Genomic DNA, 23,311 nt, shown 5'->3' on the forward strand with positions numbered 1-23,311 from the left:
TGCGGCCAAGTGTGGGAAGCTCATCCAAGAGCTCGGATCGTTGAGTCGGTGAAGGGTGGTATGGAAGACATCCGAGGGACCACAGGACGAGGAGCAATGGAGTGGAGCCAAGGGAAATGGACTTCAAGGCAAAGTGAAGGATGGCACAGAGAGGAGCCGCGGGCTCGGGTGCATCTGAGGGACGAAGGCCGAGGAAGAAGACTTCAAAGGAGACTCCGGAAAGGATGAGTGTGTGAGAATGTATTGGAACCAGTCGACTGGTCATGGGACCAGTCGACTGATCCAGCTTCACAGAATGCACAGAAGCATTGGCTGGGTCCAACGGCACACCAGTCGACTGGTGCTTGGACCAGTCGACTGGTGTCGGGGTTTGAGTTGATTGTTGATCAACTCTCTCCTCTTATTTAAGGAATGCTTTGGGGCTTGAAGAAGGTTACTGGTGCTAATTGTAAACCTTCTCAGTCTTGCCCAAAGCTTCCAAGTTCAATTCTCTTCCTCTCAATCTAAACTCCATCTTGTAAAGAGGAAGAGATCATTTTTGTGGGAGGTTTGCTCCACCGAGAAGGAGAAGCTTTAGGCGGAGATTGCCGGGGACTGATCCACCGAAGGATCAAGGGCTCGTCCACCTCAAAGACACGTCGTGGAGTAGGAGCATCATCTCCGAATCACGTTACATCGAGCGTGTTAGCGTTTGTATTATTATTTGTTTCTAATTGCTTTAGTTTTTGTATTTCCGCTACGCACTAACCTTTTGTAGAGAAGAAATCGATTCGGGGGTGGCCTAGCTATCCAACCCCTCTTCAAGCCGGCCACCGATCCTCCAACAGAGGCTTCATCATCTTCATCTTGTACATGGAACAAAGAGTATGCTCCGTCTTTGCCCTTTTCATTGTACTCCTTTGACGATGAGGCTTCTTGGACTTCTTCTTCTTCGGAAGTTGAGTATCTCTCAACTTCGGAGTTCTCTTGCTCTTGGTCTTGCTCCAATGAGTTGTCCTCTTTGGATTTATCTTGATTTGGTACAGTGAAGGGCTCTTCATGAAGTTTGGCCAACTTATTCCATAGCTCTTTGGAATCCTCAAATTCTCCAATTTGAGCCAATATATTGCGTGGCAACAAATTGACCAAAAGCTTAGTCACTTTATTATTTGCCTCGCTCCTTTGAATTTACTCTTGACTCCATTTGCTTTTCTTAAGGATCTTGCCCTTTGAACTTGTTGGAGCTTTGAAGCCTTCCATTAGAGCAAACTATTGCTCTATCTCCATCATAAGAAAATTTTCAATTCTTGATTTTCAAGAATTGAAACTCATAGATACATATGGTGAAGGCACCTTTGTGTCGAATCCGAGTCCATCTCAGAATTCCATCTTGAAGTTTAGCCTTTTGATGAAGTCTTCGACTTGTAGAATTTCTCCAACTTCTTCACCCTCTAGCTTTTTGCCCCTTCCGGCGATGATTTCGGTGAAGAGCAACCTTGCTCTGATACCACTTGTTGGGACCAAAATGTAACTAGAGGGGGGGTGAATAGCTCATCGCGCTCCTCGTACTCGTCGTTGCTCGCTTCTTGGGATGATGTGCAGCGGAAATACAAGAAACACAAACAACAACGCTAACTCTAGGGATTTACTTGGTATCCACCTCAAGAAGAGGTGACTAGTCCAAGGATCCACACACTCACGTACCCTCCACTATGAAAACTCTCCCTTGCAAGCTATCAGTACAAGAAGAAAGAAAGGGTAAACAAAATACAAGCAAAAGCTTACAAGTTTTCACACGAAACCCTAACCCTAACTTCTTTCTCGCCTCTTGACTTGGATGTGCACCAGCACAAGCCTCCAAGAACCTTCAAGAACTGGCGATCTGAACCTAAGAGAGATGCTGTGGAGATGCGGTGAAGATTAGAAGTGGAAGCCGTGAGATCTGCCGAGAGAAACGCTCGCCACTAGCTATATCCTGCGCCAACTGTCAAATCTCAATCGATTGGATTGCTCCCAATCGATCGGGAAGGCTTTGGATCGATCGGTCGATCGATCCAGAGCGCCTCTGTGCTCTCGGGAATTGCCTGGATCGATCGGCCGATCGACCTGATCGATTGGGAGCTCTGGATCGATCGGCTGATCGATTCAGTGCTGTTCTGTGCGATTGCGAGCCTCTCCGAATCGATCCACCGATCGATTGGGAGGAAGCTTGTCGCGGGGACTCACCCAATCGATCGGCCGATCGATTGGGCATGAGCCAATCGATCGGCTGATCAATCCAGCTCCTTGATTTTGCCTAAAATCAAGTCCAAAACCCCCTAAACCAACATCCGATCACCTATGACCTGTTGGTACATCATGCCTAGCATCCGGTCACCCTTGACCTGCTAAAACTCGCTCACCAAGTGTCCGGTCAATTCCTTTGACCCACTTGGACTTTTCTTCATACCAAGTATCCGGTCAATCCCTTTGACCTACTTGGACTTTTCCTCCTCGTGCCAAGTATCCGGTCAAACCTTTGACCTACTTGGACTTTTCTTAATTGTCTGGCTTCACTTACCAGGACTTTCAATCTGTCTGGCTTAACTCACTAGGACTTCTCATTTGCTTGGCTTCACTCAGCAAGACTTTCAATCTGCCTAGCTTCACTCACTAGGTCTTTCACCTGGCTTCACTCACCAGGACTTTCCAGCTGCCCGACTTCACTCACCGGGACTTTCACCTAACTTCACTCAATAGGACTTTCCTTCTGTCTAACCTCTCAGTTAGGACTTTCACCTGGCTTCACTCACCAGGATTTTCCAATCAAGTATCCAGTCAATCTTGACCTACTTGACTCTCCTTCACAATCTCACCACATGAACAATTACACCTGCAATCTCCATGTCTTGTCTATATGTATTGTCAAACATCGAAATCCAAACATCAAGACTCGAGCTTGACTTAGTCCAAGCTCAGTCAACTTGGTCAACCTTGACCTGAGGAATATTGCACCAACAGTCTTCATCAACAAGAAGTGTGTTGATTTAGTGAGATGTTCCTCTATTATGCAAATGGCATTGAAGCCCTTCACTGTTCTCAACAAGCTAACTACAAAATCCATCATAATATTCTCCCACTTCCACTCAAGAATAGGGAGTGGCTTGAGCATTCTCGCTGGCGTCTGGCGCTTTGCCTTAACCTACTGAAAAGTTAAAATTCAGATACAAAATGTCCAATGTAGCACTTCGTACCCGACTAGCAATAGAGCATATGTAAATATTTATACATCTTCGTACTCCCTAAATGAATGGAATACGGAGAAGCATGAGCCTCCTACATGATCTCTGTTCGAAGGGTATCTGTGTTAGCCACTCAGTAGCGGTCCCTTCATGCACTACCCTTCAATTCATCCTCCTTTCTCCACTTCTATAATTTCTCATCGGATTGTTGGCCCTCCCAGATACTCTTTCAAAGTGGACTACACTGTTAGAGTACATAACTTAGGGGCACTATGCTTGGGATAAAATTCAAGGTCAAAATTTTGGATTTCTATCAGAAGAGGTGTTTGTACTGACAATTAAGCTATGAATATGGTTTTCCTTCTCAATGCATCTATAATTGCATTAGTTTTCCCTAGATGATAGTTAATGTCACAATCATAGACTTTCACCAACTCCAACCATCATCTTTGACTCATGTTCAATTCCTTCTGAATGAAGAAATATTTAAGGCTCTTGTAGTTAGTATAGATCTTGCACTTTTCCTATAGAAGTAATATCTCCAAATCTTCAAGACGAATACAACTACTCTCAACTCTAAATTGTCAGTTAGATAATTCTTCCCATGCACCTTAAACTATGTAAAGGCACAAGTAATTACTCGGTCATGATACTTAAAAACAATTCCTAATATGAGCTTAGAAGCATCAGTATATAACACAAAACCATCTTGCCTGGATGGCTCAGCTAGAATTGGTATTGTAATAAGAGCTTGCTTCAAAGTATCGAAGCTATTCTAGCAATCCAAGCTCCAATCATATTTTGCATTCTTCTTCATTAAACCTGTAAGTGTAGAATACCAAAAATATATATATGGATTAACATGATTAAAATTGGACATGATTGAATTTATTTGGGAAAAATAAATTTAATTTGGTGAGGAATTGAGAGGGAAATTATTTTATATGAGTTTATAGAAATTTCTAAATTTTTTTAAAAATTTTAAATGAGTTATTTTAGAATTTATGGGGACAAACGGATAATGTATAAGGCCTATTTAGAATATCTCATTTAAGTTAAGAGTTGATGGTATATAAAGATTATGTTTAGTTAATCAAAACCGAAAAAGTTTTATTCCTTTTTCCTTTCCATCCACTATGGAAAGGCTATGACTATGGTTTTCAGTCTCAATGCATCTATAATTGCATTAGCTTTCCCTAGATGGTAGTTAATGTCACAATCATAGACTTTCACCAACTCCAACCATCATCTTTGGCGCATGTTTAATTCCTGTAAAGAAATATTTAAGCCTCTTGTGGCTAGTATAGATCTTGCACTTTTCCCATAGAAGTAATGCCTTTGAAATCTTCAAGATGAATACAACTACTGCCAACTCTAAATTGTCACATAGATAATTCTTCCTAAGCACCTTTAACTATGTAAAGGCACAAGCAATTACTCGGTCATGATACTTAAAAATGATGCCTACTATGAGCTTAGAAGCATCGGTATATAACACAAAACTATCTTGCATGGATGGCCTAGCTAGAATTGGTACTGTAATAACAACTTGCTTCAAAGTATAGAAGCTATTCTAGTAGTCCGAGCTCCAATTGTATTTTGCATTCTTCTTTATTAAATCTGTAAGTATAAAACACCAAAAATGTATACATGGATTAACATGATTAAAATTGGACATAATTGAATTTATTTGAGAAAAATAAATTTAATTTGGAGAGGAATTGAGAGGGAAATTGTTTTATATGAGTTTATACAAATTTCTAGATTTTTTAAAAAAATTTAAATGAGTTATTTTAGAATTTGTGGGGATAAACCGATAATGTATAAGGTCTATTTAGAATATCTCATAGGAGTTGATTGTATATAAAGATTATGTTTAATTAATTAAAACTGAAAAAGTTTTATTCCTTTTTTCTTTCCATCGATCCCCCCAGCATGAACAGCTCGCCATCACCGATGCACTGGCTAACCACTGCCGCCCTTGCCCTTACTACTCCTAGTGTCGCCTGGAATGACCTTGTGCCCCGCTGTAGCCAGCCCTCCTCGATCGGGATCCCTGATCCTGTACACGATCGGACCGTAGCAATCTGCTGCCAGGCGATGTCATGCGCCGCCACTGTTGCGGTCCAAAACTGACCATCTTCTATCTCCAAATCGGCCACCTTCCGCCACAAGCAACCAATAGCCAAACCCCTTCTTGTCGTGATAGCATGCTGCCTCTATGAAACCATCACCGCCATTCCTAATCCTCGGCATTGAAAGCCTTTCTGCTTGTGTTTCCACCACTATTGTAGCCCATAACTATTCAACTAGGTGCCACTGCTGGCCACCAAAAATCACATTAGAGGAGATAACGGTAAGGTTTTATTGAATTTGGGTAATTGGGCTAATAGTTGATTTGGTGTGATTAATTATTTGATGTATGATTAAATGATTTATTCATTAGATAATTAATGGGTTGACTTAATGAAGGGGATTATTAATTAGTTAATGAAATGGTTTGGTTAATAAATTTATTGATAGATAACTGATGACGAGATGATCAATTTACTTAACCATAGTTTAAATTATTGATTAATGGATTTAATCTTTGATTGTTAATCACTTGAACTGATAAGATATATAATAGAACAATTAATTGTATCTGATTCATTAATTTAAGTGATTAATTTAAAGGATAAGCCAGATAGTTAATTAGGTTATTAATAAATAGGTTGATTAATGGGTTAATTTTTGTTATACCTTTTATGTAGATTTGAGCTAGAAACACTTTCTGATTTGAGGGAATCATTAGACATTCTACATTGAAATGTAGGTAGTTTCTGTTTATCTTCTTTAGATCTTTGATACTCATGAATGATTATATTTACTTATATATTTATTAGGTAACATTTACTTGCTTACCCTGACTCCACTCTAGTTTTTGAGTTGATACTTAACTGTTTGTACTTAGTTTGATCTATTTGATATTCATATAATCTTATTAATACTCATGCTATTTATACTTATGCCTCTATGTAGAGGCACGGTAGGGTAGGATATAGAGTATTCTACTAAACCTTTATTTGTTATTTAAGCTTATGTCTATACACTAATGAGATTACACTGAGGTGTAGTCATAGAGTATTATATTAGATGGGATATTATAATTATACGACTAAGATTTTCCTTAGTTGAGATTGTTATTATTGTACATATTGTTGTGATACTTAGGCACTTGTCATTAGACTTGTCACTTATTACATGTTTATGCATTTGAACTGTCCATTAGAGCAAAAAGTGCTATTGAGCTATTGCACATAGATTGTAGCTAGATGATAGTTGAGTATCCTACCTGACTCTTTACTGGTTGTTTGGGATGGTGACTATTTACTTGGGAGATCACACCATGGTATTGTCAGTAGAATCTACACCTAATGGTGATTGTCACTTCTTACTTATCATTTTTAGTTTGTACACTTATACATCTTGTCTACCTTTGGGACCATCCGTGGTAGAGTGATCTCTCGCAAATAGTAACTGAGGTTACTTATCCTGTCTATATACCAGACCATCCGTGGTAGAGTGTTCTCCCATAGATAGTGACTGGTTACTTACCTTGACTGCCTATGGGACTATCCATTGTAGAATATTCTTCTGGAGTCAGTGGTAGAAAAGATAGATAGAAACATCATTTTGTCCGCCCATAAGAACATCCATGGTAGGATATTCTCTCGCAAATAGTGACTATTACTCTGATTGTTACGATACTCATTCATGATAGCATGTTGTTGTGCTAGTCAATACTTGTTAGATGCTTGCTATATGCTAGTTGTATATTTGTTTGTGTAGGAATTGGATGTACTGTATGTATTGTCGATTCATTGTTTACATTGGATTGAGCAGGTTAGTAGACGATTATGTAGTCATTTATGTTTTGGTTAGTAGTTGCTTATATTAACTTTCTTACTTTTGTAGTAAGTATCTTACCGGAAATTGCATCCCTTTGATCTTATTTTACTATATTAATCATACATTATCTTCTTATACCCATTAAGTGTTTTGTACTCACTATCCCTTATTTTTTTCTAACCTTCCTATTTAGCAGATAGAGGTTGTGTGTGTCGCTCAGAAGTCTTGGCTGTCGATCCCACTCGAGTTAGATTCTTCTTTGGATTTGATTTATTTTCTGTTCAACTATCGCTATGTATTGTTTTCTTTTCCTCGTATACTCATCAAATTTTTATGTGTAGAGATTTTATATTGAATTAGTATTTGTGTTAGTTTTAATTGGTTTGATATATATTTCCTATATTGTCACTAGGGGTACCATCAGATGTGGCTAACAAGTATACCCTCGGCGTGTGATAATTTTATTGGTATCAAAACATGGTTAGAATTCGAATGCTTGGTTTTGTATTTTTTGAGGCTTCCATCTTGTTTTGATTTACGATTCTTTTTCGAGTTTAGGATGCAAGGCAAGTCGAAAGACATTTCAGAGCTATAGGGAAGTAAGGCATATTTCTAGTGATTATCTTACCTTTTGTATTCACTACTTGGTGTAGTTTATTATTAAATAATTTGAATATTATAAGACTTAAGGTATGGTTTATTAGACTCCCTCCAATTTAGTTGTATGGTGTAACTATTTCGATATCTGTCTATTATGTACTCACTTACTCGGTTCTAGTATGATGACACTTAGTGAGTAAGCCTTATTTGCAATCGTAGTGGAGGTTGACCATCGACGCAACTAGTTGATATTTAGGACCCGAACCCAATGTAGAGAATGTAGATTCTTCTATGGTACCAACTGAGACTGAGTTAAAAAGTAAGGGTCAGGCCCGTCAACTACCTATTGGAGATCAATAAGCATATTCTTAGGAAATACCAACAACAATACTGCATCTACCTCTACCATTTAGATAATGGGCAAAGCATGTATACCCATACTATCTCAATCAATAGAGGATTGATATATCCTATTCCATTTGAATTTTGACCATAGACCGCTCATATTTGGTTAGATAACCTAGAAGGTACATTCAAATAAATGACTTAAACTAATGTAGACAAGTGTAGAGATAGCTAATTAACACTTACGAGATATAGCTTGTACCTAGTTAGATATCCTAGAAGGTGCATTCGGATATATGACATGCACTGGTGTGAAAAAGGTAGTGCTAACTTATTATCACTTATGAGACTAGGTCACCTCTTGGCAGAAGATTGTAGTAGACAATCATTGAGGAGCAGAACATCAGTTGGTGATGATTTTGAAAAGCTTTTTTCATAGATAGTTTTCTCTGCATTATAGTTTGTTTGTGGTAGTTCTTGAATTCTCAGATGTGTTACCTTAATGTAATGGGTTTTAAGGCAATGGTTAGTTAACTCAGCTAACATTATTCCATAAAGTAGCTCAAGACCTAGATCACCGGTTCATTCATTAATAGTCTTGAAGTCTACATTCAGATCAAAATAATTGACCCTTTTGTTGACTCTTGTAGGGGAACATTTATAGTATGGTTATGAGAGTTGTAGTGATACCTTTATAGTAGGTATCGATGTCTAATTAAGCAGTCAAGGGTTGTCCTTGGAAATTGGTGGTCATACCCTCACTATTGAGTTACGAGTACTAGAAGATGATGGAGTTTGAAATCCATTTTGGCATAGATTAGTTGGTCATTTATTGTACTACAGTTAAATCGACTATCAAGTAAGGGTAGTAACGATGCAACCCCTGGACCAACCATTATTGAAATTTGTAGAGACTAACGGCAGCCCTCAGGGCGTAGCACAGACGGTGGGCGCATGGTATCTCTGACATAATGGTCAGAGGTCGATTCTTAGGAACTGATGACCTGGGGTTTACCCCGCCATGCGTCTATGGCCTGTGTACCTGCATGAACCTCCCTCCATATCCGTGGGGCCGGCACTAGGGGGCCGCTAAGGTAGCGGATCTACCTTTTTTTTGCAGAGACTAACGACAAAGGAATACCTTATTTTGGCTCGATAAGACAAAAGAATTATCATATCATGGATATCGGAGGTATCTACTATCGTTGATAAGATTTAACAATGATAGTATATCACTATACTCGAATGTTTGTATAGTTCGAGAATACCCAAATAACTCTAGACGAACTCCTTAGCGTACTTCTAGTAGGGTAAGTGGACTTCGTGATTAGGATACTCACGGTGTTGGAACCAATATCTTGTTAGTTGCTACTCAGAATACCGTTCTAGTTCTCCTGTACAAAAAGTTGTATAAGCATAGAACTATCCTAGCTACCTATGTGCTCTACTGAAATTAAATTTGGATTGCAAACAATGTTTAACATTATTAATCCAAATTATCCTTCAGAAGTTAAACTTAGATTGAAAACGATACTTAACATTTTTACTCCAAGTTTAACCGATGTGTTCTTCATAAGTTAAACCACATTACAGAAGTTAATTAAATATCTATTTCAAATATCGGCTTCCAAGTTAAACAAGGCGAGACACTAGGCCTTCTTGGGTATGTGATTATCCAACACTTCCTAAACAAGGTCTTTCAAAGAAAACGGATATTTAACTTCTTACAATAAATTTGGTTTAACTACAGAGACCTCAATAGAAGCACAATATCAAAACATGAAATCGAAACACAAAATCGATACAAAAACGATAGCCTAAAATCGATAACCTCTTGTGTTTGATTTTTCAAGATCTATACAAAGAAGATGAACTAATTATGATGCGGAAACAAATAACTAATTATATCCTTCTTAGTAGCTTATAGACCTCTTGATCTTCTGTTATATTCCTCTTCTTCTCTTGGACGTTGTGCGGGCGACGATCTACCAAGATGAAATCCACCCAAGCCTCTTCCTTTGCTTTTAAGTTTCGACCACCAACTAACCTCCAAGGGATGCTAGACAAGAGAGCTTCCTTCTCTTCTTCTTCTCCTTTAAACAACCGACCACCAAGAGAAAACCAAGTTTGATGCCGCCGACCTCCAAGAGATAAAACAAAAGGAGAAGAGAGAAGGAAGAGGGCCAACCACCAAGGGAATAGGAGAGGAGTTTCGGCCACAATAGAAAGGATGCAAGGCTTAGGTTGTTCTCAATGAGGCACCCTCTCCCTATCTTTTATAATCCTTGGAGAATCCAAAAAAGGAAAGTTTTAAAAAAAAAACTTAAAACTTCCTTTTATTCCTTTACATGGTTGACCACATCATGTCTAAACAAGAAACGATTTTAAACAAAAATTAAAATCCCTTTTATGGTTAGTTATAAAAGACATGTTTTATAAAATTAAAATATTCTCTTTTAAATCCTTTTGTAGATGTCTATAAAAGAAAAGATTTAAAATAAAACTCCTTTTACATCATGGTTACAAAAAGGAAAGTTTAAAATTAAAATTTTTCTTTTAAACATTATAGATAACTACAAATAAGAAAAGATTTCAAAACTCTCTTTTAATCCTTTGTAGAAAGCTATAAAAGAAAATATTTTAAAATTTAAAACTCTCTTTTAAAAACATGAGGAAAACATCATAAAAAGAAAGTTTTTAACAAAATAAAAACTCCCTTTTATTTCCTTTTCTCTTCTTACATGATCGGCCCCTTGCTTGGGCACCAAGCAAGGCTTGGTCGTCCCTAGCTTGAGCTCCAAGATTGGCTTGGTCGACCCCTTGCTTGGGCTCTAAGCAAGGATGTGGTCGGCCCTTAAGCTTGGTTAAGAAGCTGGGCTTTGGGTAGATATAAGGCTTTATAAATAAGAAATTACAACAGGGACCGAGAGGAGGAATTAGATTTGATCTCCCGATGAACTTGAGCTTCCCGTGTTCGCCCCGAACATCCAAATCAAGTTCATCAATAATAACTCATACCACTAAAGAGTTATTATTACACTACCGCACCAATCCTATATTACAATATGGACTCCTTATCATGAGTGTGTTAGTCTCCCTGTGTTTAAAATATCGAATGTCCACTAATTAAATGAGTTACGGACAACTCACTTAATTAATATTTAGCTCCAAGAATAGTACCACTCAACCTTATTATCATGTCGGACTAAGTTCACCTGCAGGGTTTACATGACAATCCTTATGAGCTCCTCAAGAGGACATCATCAACCTAGATTACTAGTACACAGTTTCATTCTATAATTAACAACACGCCATATAAATAATATCATTTCCCAACTTATCGGAGCTATTGATTTAACAAACTAAATCACACCCTTTGATAAATTAAAGAAATAAATATTAAGTATATATGCTTGTTATTATATCATGATTAAGAGTACACACATCCATAATAAAAGATGTCCTGTTCTTTTTTACAGTTAGTATAAAAAGAACAATCTCAAATGGTCCTACTCAATACACTCAGAATGTACTAGTATAAGTTTATAGTCAAGATAAACTAATATCAAATTATACTACAATCAATCCAATGATTTATCCCATTTCATCTTGGTTGTGAGCTACTATTTATAATTTATAAGGAAATGATAACATAATCTTCTGTGTGACACCACACACCATGTTATTTTCAATATAAATTAAATAAACAACTACATTTAGCATATAAATGCAGACATTTGACCAATGTGATTCTTATTTGAAAATAAATGCTTATACAAAAATCTAGACTTTTAGTATACATTCTAACAATCTCCCACTTATACTAAAAGACTATGCTGTTATAAATGCTATCATATATCTGATTCTCATCCCCTCAATATGTCGATCAAAAGCTTTCGTCGAAAGGGCCTTAGTGAAAGAATCTGTCAGGTTATCTGCTGTTGCAATCTTGACGACAACTTCTCTTCGTTTTACGATGTCTCGTATCAGGTGGTACTTGCGCTCAATGTGTTTACTCGTCTTATGGGCTCGTGGTTCCTTCGAGTTTGCTACTACACCACTATTATCATAATAAATTGTGATGATTTTGGACAAACTAGGAATCACATCTAAGTCCATCAAGAAGTTCCTGAGCCATACATCTTCTTTGGCTACCTCAAAGGCTGCCACATACTCAGCTTTCATGGTGGAGTCTGAAACGCATTTCTGCTTAACACTCCTCCATAGTATGGTTCCACCTCCTAAAGTAAACACATAACCTGAGGTAGACTTACTATTGTCCCTATCTGATTGGAAGTCAGAATCCGTGTAACCCACAGGGAGCAAATCATCTGCTTGGTAAACCAGCATATAATCTGTAGTCCTCAGGTACTTTAATATATGTTTTACAGCAATCTAATGTCCCTGTCCTGGATTACTTTGATATGTGCTAACCATGTCCACGGCAAAACAGATATCCGATCTCGTGCATAGCATTACATACATTAGGCTTCCTACAGCTAAAGCATAAGAAATTGCCTTCATTTCCTCTATCACTTTTGATGTCTTAGGAGACATCTTTTTAGATAAAATTACCCTATGCCGAAAAGGTAAAAAATCTTTCTTGGAATTTTACATGCTAAAACGAGCTAGGGTAGTATCATATATGAAATTTGGGATAAACACAACATTCTTTTCTTGCGATCTCTTATTACTTTGATCCCAAGAATATGTCCGCATTCTCCCAAGTTCTTCATATCGAATTGCTTGGACAACCATACCCTTACTTCTGACAACACTTTGACATTGTTGTCAACTATCAAAATGTCATCTACGTATAGTATAAGAAATATCACCACGTTTCCGTCACATTTCTTGTATACATAAGACTCATCCGGACACTGAATAAATTCATAAGACTGGATTACTTCATTAAACCGGATGTTCTTGAAACTTGCTTCAGTCCATAAATAAATCGATTGAGCTTACATATAAGATGTTCTTTGCCCTTTGCAATAAACCCCTCTAGTTGCTTCATATGAATGTTTTCTTCAAAACTTCCGGTAAGGAAAGTTGCCTTGACATCCATTTGCCAAACCTCATAATCCATATGAGCAGCAATAGATAAGAGTATCCGGATAGACTTAAGCATAGCTACCGACGAAAAGATTTCCTCATAATCGATTCTCTCTTTCTGAGTATAACCCTACGCAACAAGCCTTGCTTTGAAGGTTTCTACCTTTACATCTGCCTCTCTTTTTCTTTTGTAGACTCATTTACATCCAATAGCTTTTACATCATTTGGTGGTTCTACTAGCTCCCAGAATTTGTTAAAATACATAGATTCTATTTCTGAATTCATTGCTCTTTGCCGAATCTTTGTATCTTTATCTTGAGTGTTTAAACGTATATTAGGGATCGAGTTATATTAACACGGGATCAAATCCGAAGACTCTCCCAAAAACATGAATCTTTCAGGTTACCTAACAACCCTCCCATTATGACGAAACACTGTTTGTAGTTGTGCATCATTTGTGATACATGTAGTTTCTTGTGATATTTCATCTTGCACTGTTGGTACTTAAGTAGACATGTCCTCTCATTTCTTCTAGAACAATTTCACTCATGGGCTTGTGGTTCATTACATAGTCCTCTTCTAAAAATCGGACATTAGTGCTAACAATGACCTTCTGATATTTAGGAATATAAAACAAACCACCTTTCGTTCCTTTAGGATAACCAATAAACAAGCGAACTTCTGTACAAGATTCCAACTTATCAACATCTCCCTTCAGCACATGTGCTGAACTACCCCAAATCCGAACATGTTTCAAACAAGGCTTACGCTCATTCTATAATTTTTGGCAGTAGAAGGTACTGATTTAGAAGGTATCAAGTTCAGAATGTACACTACCGTTTCAAGTACATATCCCCAAAACAAATTTTGTAATTCTGAATAACTCATCATCGATCAAACCATTTCCATAAGAGTCATATTCCTTCGTTCCGCCACACCATTCTGTTGGGATGTACCAAGTGCAGACAATTGAGATTAAATATCAACCTCTAATAAGTAATTCCTAAACTCTCCAGATAGGTACTCGTCACCACGATTAGACCGTTGTATCTTGATACTTTTACCATGACGTTTCTCCACATCAGCCTTGTACTCTTTGAACTTCTCAAAGCACTCAGACTTGCGATGCATCAAATAAATGTACTCATATCTCAAATAGTCGTCTATAAAAGAGGTAAAATATTCGAATCCACCTCTCACCTGGATAGTCATAGGTCCACATAAATCAGAATGAATCAATTCCAACACATTTTTTGCTCAATATCCCTTAGCCTTAAAAGGTCTCTTGATCATTTTTCCTTCCAAGCAAAATTCGCAGGTTGGAAAGTTTTCCACCACCAATAAACCCAAAAGTTCATCGGCTATTAGCCTTTGAATCCTACACAAGTTAATATGACCAAGCCTTAGATATCAAAGATATGTTTGGTTAATTTCCGAAGGTTCCTTTCTCTTATTAGAATTAGATGATGTGTTATTAATTTCCATTTATTGCTTTGTGGGAGTTATTAGATTTAGAATATATAAATTACCAACTAATGTACCAAAATAGATAACTACCATATTTTTCTTGAACTTTATTATTAAAAGAAACAGAATATCCATCCAAAAACAGTTTAGAAACTGAAATTAAATTCTTTCTAAAACTTTGTACATAAAGACAATTTCTCAAAATCAAAATTCTATTCATATCAAATGATAAGTAAACATCTTCTACTGTAACAGCTGTCACTTTCGTAGCATTGCTCATGTAGACGATTATCTTTTCTTCATATAGTCGTCGGGTTTCTTGGAACCCCTGCAATGAATTGCAGACATGATCAGTGACTCTTGTATCTACACACCAGGTACTGGTAGATAACACCGCTAAACATGTTTCAACTACTAGAGAATAAGGTATACCTTTATTGTTCTCCTTCCTACGAGGACAATCTGCCTTGCAATGTCCAGACTGTTTGCAAATGAAGCACTTGTCTTTTAACTTATTCACTCCTACTTTTAGTCCAATACCTAGAGATCGATTCACTTTCTTTGTTGAGCTAGCTTGTTTCTTCTTCTCCTTCTTGCCTTTCGACTTAGAAGTAGAAACATTTTCAGCAAAGTGGATTTGAGAACTATGACAAAATAGCCCTTCTGCTGCTTAAATTTCTGTCAGTAGTTCCGCCAATGAATAAATCCTTTTATTCATATTGTAGTTCAGGCGGAACTGCTCAAAACTTTTGGGTAGCGATTGGAGAATAATATTGACCTGGGTTTCCCCATCGATTTCAGCTCCAAGGATTTATATCTCGTTCAAGTAAGCCATCATTTTGAGGATATAATCCCTTATGGGTGTCCCCTCTGACATGGTAGCTGTCATTAAGTTTCTCATAGTCTCTTGCCTAGCAGCCCGATTCTAGTGTCCGAAGAGTTCCTTAAGATTGTACATCATGTTATAGGCAGTAGACATAGTTTGATGCTGATGTTGCAGTACATTTGATTAGAAGTCAAAATGTAACACCGCGTCATCTCATCTACCTTGACTCATTTCTTATGATACTCAATCTCCTCATCACTAGAATCACTATTAGGCTCATCAGGGTAGACCTCTAACAGTACAAACTTATAACCTTCAGCAGTTGGGACAATGTCCAGTCTTTTTTTCCAATCTATGTAATTGAGACTAGTAAATTTGTTCTCTTTCAGAATAGCAGCAAGTGGGTTGAAGACCATTTGAAATACTAAGAATCACAAAATAAATTTTGGTCAAAACTTAAGAATGTAGAATAATATTGATTCCTCAAACAATATCATTTAAATTTATCAACACATCAGAACACCGTGAATTTTGTATGCCACGATAGTGTGAACGTATACAAATTCAAACATTTATAAGAGGAGATTTTACCCATTAATTTTATTCTTGTCAACCTGACAAATAAAATTAATAGTTGGCATTCCTTCGATCAAACAAATAATAGCAGTGTCTCTGATGGGGAGAATACTATTAAATGCGCCTAAGTATATACCATTACTCGATACTTAGTCCATTAAATAGGATTGTGCCCCTTCAGATGGAGAAGATCACATGCTCCTAAATAATTTCCTATAATCATCCATAAAGGAAGTTTAATCTAGTGATCCGCAAACAAACTCATCTGATGTGGAATAAGGCACTCAAAGTCAACGCGCAAGTTTGTTTGCATCACTTACAAACCAGTAATAGAGACCGTGAAATTTATTTAAAAATCTCTCTCCCACTTAGTTATTTAAGATGAGAAATTTATCATGCATACACACACATCATAGCAAATAAAAGCAATAAATATGAAAAAATAATTTTCCACCTATTATGGCATCTTCCATCACTGCCCTCCATATGCCGCCAACCCTAGCAGTCGTCAAAACTAGCCGCCAACCCTAGGGCTCATGTCGTCACGTCCATCGAGCTTCATTTTCTGCTACGCCTCTCGTCCTCAAATAACACCACGCCTCGCAAGGATACGATACGCGACAAAAATAAAATTTTATATATATCGATCCTATATTCCACAAAAGAATGTACATAAAATCTAGATCGAACAAAATGTAAAATTATCTCTGATACCAATTGTTGATTGCTACTCGAAATACAACTCTAATTCCCCTGTACAAAAATTTGTACATGCATAAAATTATCCTAGCTACCCATGTGCTCTACTGAAATTAAATTTGGATTGCAAACGATACTTAACATTATTAATCCAAATTATACTTCGGAAGTTAAACTTGGATTTAAAACGATACTTAACATTTTTACTCCAACTTTAACCGATGAGTTCTTCATAAGTTAAACCATATTACAGAAGTTAATTAAATATTCATTTCAAATATCGACTTCCAGGTTAAACATGATGAGGCACTAGGCCTTCTTGGATATGAAATCATCCACCACTTTCTAAACATAGTCTTTCAAAGAAAATGGATATTTAACTTCTTGCAGTAAACTAGGTTTAACTACAGAGACCTCAATAGAATCACAATATCGAAACATGAAATCGAAACACAAAATCGATAACAAAAACGATAGCTTAAAATCGATAGCCTCTTGTGTTTAGTTTTTCAAGATCTATTAAAGAAGATGAACTAGTTATGATGCGGAAACAAATAACTAGTTATACCTTTCTTAGTAGTTTATAGACATCTTGATCTTCTGTTGTATTCCTTTCCTTCTCTTAGACGTCGTGTGTGTGATGATCTACCAAGATGAAATCCACCCAAGCCTCTTCCTTTGCTTCCAAGTTTCGGTCACCAACTAACCTCCAAGGGATGCTCGACAAGAGAGGTTCCTTCTCTTCTTCTTCTCTTTCAAGCAAACAGCCACCAAGAGAAAACCAAGCTTGATGTCGTCGGCCTCCGAGAGAGAAAACAAAAGGAGAAGAAAGAAGGAAGAGGTCGGCCACCAAGGGGATAGAGGAGAGGAGTTTCGGCCACAATAGAGAAGATGCAAGGCTTAGGTTGTTCTCAATGAGGCACCCTCTCCCTATCTTTTATAATCCTTGGTGAATCCAAAAAAGAAAAGTTTTAAAATAAAAACTTAAAATTTTCTTTTATTCCTTTACATGGTCGGCCACATCATATCTAAACAAGGAAAGATTTTAAACAAAAATTAAAATCTCTTTTTTAAAATCCCATTTGTGGTTAGCTCTAAAAGACATGTTTTATAAAATTAAAATCTTCTCTTTTAAATCCTTTTGTGGATGTCTATAAAAGAAAAGATTTAAAATAAAACTCCTTTTACATCATGGTTATAAAAAAAAATTTTAAAATTAAAATCTTTCTTTTAAACATTATAGATAACTACAAATAAGAAAAGATTTCAAAACTCTCTTTTAATCCTTTATAGAAAACTACTCTCTTTTAAAAATATGTGAAAAACATCATAAAAGGAAAGATTTTAACAAAATAAAAACTCCTTTTTATTTCCTTCTCTCTTCTTACATGATCGGCCCCTTGCTTGGGCACCAAGCAATGCTTGGTCGGCCCTACCTTGAGCTCCAAGATTGACTTGGCCGACCCCTTGCTTGGGCTCTAAGCAAGGATGTGGTCGGCCCTTAAGCTTGGTTAAGAAGCTGGACTTTAAGTAGATATAAGATTTTATAAATAAGAGGCTACAACAGGGATCGAGAGGAGAAATTGATTTTGGTCTCCCAATGAGCTTGAGCTTCCCGTGTTCGCCTTGAACACTCAACTCAAATTCATCAATAATAACTCATACCACTAATTATGTAGTGCGATTTTATGTGGACTGGTTTCAGACGCTACATAACCATGTGGTCTTCGAAAAATTGAGGCAGGACCATTCCTCGAGGACGACCATGCCTCAAGGCATGGCTGGGCAGTGGGCAACTCTGAGAAACGAGACATAGTCGTGTCATGTGCCTTTCTGGAAAAATCTAGTGGACTGCTTTAGGAGACATGATCGTGTCTCGACGAGAAACAACCATGTCTCCACGAGACATAACCGTGTCTCCATGATACACGACCATTTCAGTTGGGACACAGTGCCTGCCTTAGCACAAACCTAATTTACTTTTTTTTGCCTCTAAAGTATGTTTTTGTTCCAATTTAGCTCTAAATCCTAGCCTAGTAATGAAACAAAGCCAAAAGTAGATCTCTGAATAAAACGAGTAATCATGCTGATAAAATAATAAATAGGGTGCAATAATGTAAATTATAATCTAGAAATATAAGTGAATGTGCGTCAAACAATGTATGAAAACATATATAATTTACGCATATCACACGACCAGACTTAAACCATTGCTTGTCCTTTAACAAAAACCTACAATCTTGACTCATGTGTCGGTATAGTGCATCATAATTCCTAGTGAATCTATCCAACTTTATCCAATAATTTCATTTATGAGCATCATACTAACGTAATTTAAGTGTGGCCTAAGAAGAAGTTCTCCATACTTAGTGTGATGAATGGCCTAAATTCTTCATATTTCAATATCTATGCCTAGTCAAGTTATCATCTAACTATGTTCATTATACTCATAGCGATAGGTACTTATGTACCCCATAGTTTATTTCTCTCACACTACATAAGATCTCAAAGGAGTGCTCGGAATCAAGAAAAGCAATGCATTTATTTCTCTAGTAATTTAACTCGATCTCAAAGGGGTAAATTGCTATGTTCCACTAACAATAATTATATTTTATATCTCTTATTCAAATGATAATTTTTTAGTGCTTCAATGATGTAGCACTAATACAAATGCATATATACAAATGCAAATATCGGGATAATGATTTTTTTCAACTAAGTTGACATGATCCAAGCCTCGTCCAATAACCAAAATATAGTTTGAGAAACTAACATAGAAATACAAGGACTAACAAATTCTATGAATCATGACTATTTATAAAGTTATCTACTATCCAAATTTGGCAAAGTTAAAAGAGATCCTAAGACTAGGTCATCACTAAAATATTTTCAATAGAAACACTGCTCACTTCATGCTATTAAAGATAGGAAAAAATCATTAACTAAACATACTAGCACTAAGGATCAAACAACATAAGTTCAGAACAAGCGTGCTAGAATTTGTGCATTAAGAAAAAGTTAGTAGTAATGTGATTAATGATATAACTAGAAGAATTTATTATGCAAGAAGAAAACTAACTGAATACCCAACACACATACATTCTCTAGACTTAAATCTTTCATTGTCCCAATGAAAATAAAAGTAATGTGGAGGAGGTTTTGAAAATGAGGGCTACCAAATGATGCATTCCAAATGCCTAAGTCATTAACTCTTCTATCAAGTAGTCATATTCCTCCTAATCTTTGAATACAACAAAAAGAAGATTAGATAAGAAAAACCAAGTAGGGGATAGGGTTATGAAAAAGAAAGAAAGGGAGGCTTCCCTTAAAGGAGCATTAACCATGTCAAATGGCATGGCCATGGCATGGAATTGCCTCTAAAAGGAGACACGGTCATGTCAAATGACACAGCTAGGTCATGGGACACGTTGTACAAAAGACACGGTCATGTTAAATGTCATGGACATGGTGTGGGATAGTTTGTGGAAGAAGACACAGCCATGTCATGGAAAGGTTGTGGAAAAGTCATGACTTTGTCAAATGAGACACGACCATACCGTGGGATAACACGGCCTTGGCTTCAAGTATCCTTCAAATATCTTCCACACATTTGGAAACTACCATTGTCAATTCATAAATCCTATTAACCCTAAAATTAAACAAATCAAAAAGTTAAAACTATGAAACAAGAGAAAACTTAAACAAAAGTAAGAAAGAACTTGGGTTGCCTTCAAGAAGTACTTATTTTAGGTCATTAGTTTTACCTCATATTTAGGCTTTCTAAATCTCACTCTAATCGGAGTGAAATGCTTTTGGACTTTCTTTCTTAGCCCATATTGTGGAGAGAGCTATCATCATGGGATTAGAATTGTAAAGCATCACTCCCTCCATCTTTGTCTCTTTGAAAGAATTTACAAGTGGTTAGAGATGATTCAATTGCAACATCCACTACTGTAATGGGATGCTACAAGTTGAGGTAGGCACCTTGCCTACCTCCATTATTTCTTTATAAGTGTTTTTTGGATAATCTAGAAAAAAGAATGTGGGCTCCTTCTTGTTAGCTAGCTCATCAAGAGGTTCAGTCGTTAGAGAAAGTGAATCTTTGGGTTTGTCTTTACTATACAAGTCCATACACTTCCAATATTATCATATTCAATTTCTATAATATCTATAGTGTCAAATGGTTGTACGAAAGAATGGAGTAATTCTTGGGGCTTTTGTACATCAATACAAGTCCCTACACTTCCATCCACCAAATCATCAATAGTAGGACAGAATATTCCAACATCAAGATTGTCTACAAGAGTTTCAAAAAATTCATCTAAAATCTCATAATGATCATCATCATAATAATCCACATCAAAAAATTCTTTATTACTATCGTCCAATGCCACCTCAATAAAATTTTTAATTTCTTCAAGAAATGGCACCTTGACCTCAGTCTCCGTCTTCATATTAAAGTTTCCTAAGGTATAGCAGTGTTGAATAGATTTCTCCTTGGGTTGCATTGGTCATATACCTAGAGCTTATAAAGAATAAGAAACTTGTGAAGCTTTGGTTTCCAACATCTATGGGTTGCTAATTGATTTATCAAACTTCCTTTCGGTCCATTCATTTGTGTCAATCATGGTTTGTTGTTAATAGTAAAGCAAAGAGACAAAGGGTTTCCAAAGACAAAATGTATCAAAGATAGGACAAATAAAGAGAGAAAAAATAAAAAATGAATCCAGAACATGGCGCTCACTGTTCCCATTGCACCCAGCATAAATGAGGCTATTCGCTTTTGTGCACTTCTTCATATCAACCATATCGTTCATCGTGGCCTACATAGTTAGAAATTTGATGGATTAGAATCGGGAGAACTAGCAATACAAGTTCAAAACTAGGGCCACCAAATCCAACAACAGAGGCTCACCTAGGCCTTGAGAGCTCGGAAGTGAAATTTTCCACAAGGACAAAAAATCAATGAATCTTACCATTAATGACTCAATTATGTTCTAGCACAATTAAATTGTCTCACAGAAATGTGTCAACTGTTCACTTGATTAGTATAAAAGAAAAGTATATTACCTTCAACCTTAACACAACATCCACTACTAGTTTAGCAAATTGTTCTTTGGCAAAAGAGAATTTTTGAGCTCAAGTTTCTCATAGCAATTTTGATCAAATTTGACTTGAATCTATCTGCATCATAAAATAAAAATGATTATATAGATTTGATACAAATTTATCACTCAATATTACAATCTGTTGCTCATCTTCTAGTATGATGCATCATGTGCATCGTCATCAGTGTCAAAAATACCATTGCCATTCATATCTTGCAGTTTCAGAACTAAGGACTTCCTAGAGCAAGAAAGATAGAATGTGATAACTTGATTGTGCAATGAAAAATATTCAAATTCTATTCATGAACAAAACCTATTGATCTTATTAATTGGGAAAAACTTCAGTATTTGACTAAATGCACTAGAAACTGTTGAAATTATGATGTAAAAATAAAGATAAGCAACAATTAAAGTAGACTTATTCCACTCAATTTTTTTTTATGCTGTAAAAAAAATCCAAACTTGAATTCTCAGGATACCGATGGATATCAATCTCACCTCTTGTTCACTATCTTGGCCTCCTCCTTAGTCATGGGCATGCCGAACATGGTCGGACTGATCCTATCTGTCGACTTCAGGGTAGAAAAGGAAGAAAAGAAATCTAATTCAGCAAGCTAATTGTAGAACTCCAAAAACCTCAATAAAGAATTCAAAAACCTAATCAAAATGGGGAAAAAATAGGTGATAACTACCTTGAAGCTCCAGCAGGAGGAGGGTCGGCAATCGCTCCTTCGCTGGCTCATTTGGCCATGGGAGGAGGTCCGCCATGTAGTTGCCCGACATCCTCGCTGACAGATTCTGATCCATTTCGATCAATGTTCTACTCTTAGCCCCTCTCTCTCTCTCTTTTATATGGCAGCATAGACAAACAAGAGGACGTTGTACAGCAACGGTAGAGTAGAGGATTCTACCTCTATCGTCTCCTCTTAGAAGCCTGCAACCTCTAAGGGTTTTTGGAGGGGTTTATCCCACTTATTTTATCTATCTTTGGCAGCGATGGCAGGAAAGTGGACTTACCTTCTAGAGTCAACAAAATAGGAGGAGTAGGAGTTGTAGGGCTGGTAGTCGTCGTCGTCAAAGGGGCGGGCGGAGGAAGGAGGGATGACGGGTGCCTCCTTGTCACAGACCCAGCCCGCCGCCGCAACCACTGGGGTGTGTCACCACCGCCTGCCCATATGCTCTCAAACTTGAGAACAACGACGGCAGAGAGGGAGAGGAAGAAGACACGACGACTGTGAGATTCATCTTCTCTATCCTCCTCTTCTATCTCTCTCTCTCTCTTTCTTATTTTATGGAAAAGCGGTGAAGCGAGGTCGAAGGATGAAGTACATTTATTTATAAAGGAGTTGTGCACAAAATAGATCTAGGATTAAGTTTTTTTTAATTTTTGTTTACATTTTCCCATGCATTTTGAGACGAGAAAAAATATAAAAGTTATAATTTTATTAACAATAATTTATAATTGTTATCTTATCACAACCATTATGGATTGTTATTTAAAGCGTTAAAAAAATATTCTCATTGACAATAATTTATTACATCA

General features: G+C 36.9%; 1 long non-coding RNA gene across 4 annotated transcripts in view; it reads right to left on the minus strand.

Moving 5' to 3' along the window:
• The window catches only part of LOC122025631, a 60,895-nt gene extending 37,824 nt beyond the window's left edge, over positions 1–23,071 (minus strand). For 3 of the 4 annotated variants that reach the window (XR_006123790.1, XR_006123789.1, XR_006123786.1), the window contains exons 1-5: positions 22,786–23,071; positions 22,461–22,711; positions 22,267–22,340; positions 21,731–21,844; positions 21,405–21,483 (exon numbers count right to left, since the gene is read on the minus strand). This is a non-coding gene — a long non-coding RNA (uncharacterized LOC122025631). The remainder of the gene's footprint in view (positions 1–21,404; positions 21,484–21,730; positions 21,845–22,266; positions 22,341–22,460; positions 22,712–22,785) is intronic. The other variant, XR_006123788.1, reaches the window with a different exon arrangement.
• Between the last annotated feature and the right edge of the window lie 240 nt (positions 23,072–23,311).

Source organism: Zingiber officinale, chromosome 1A, assembly GCF_018446385.1.
Source record: "Zingiber officinale cultivar Zhangliang chromosome 1A, Zo_v1.1, whole genome shotgun sequence".
NCBI classification, from domain to species: Eukaryota; Viridiplantae; Streptophyta; class Magnoliopsida; order Zingiberales; family Zingiberaceae; genus Zingiber; species Zingiber officinale.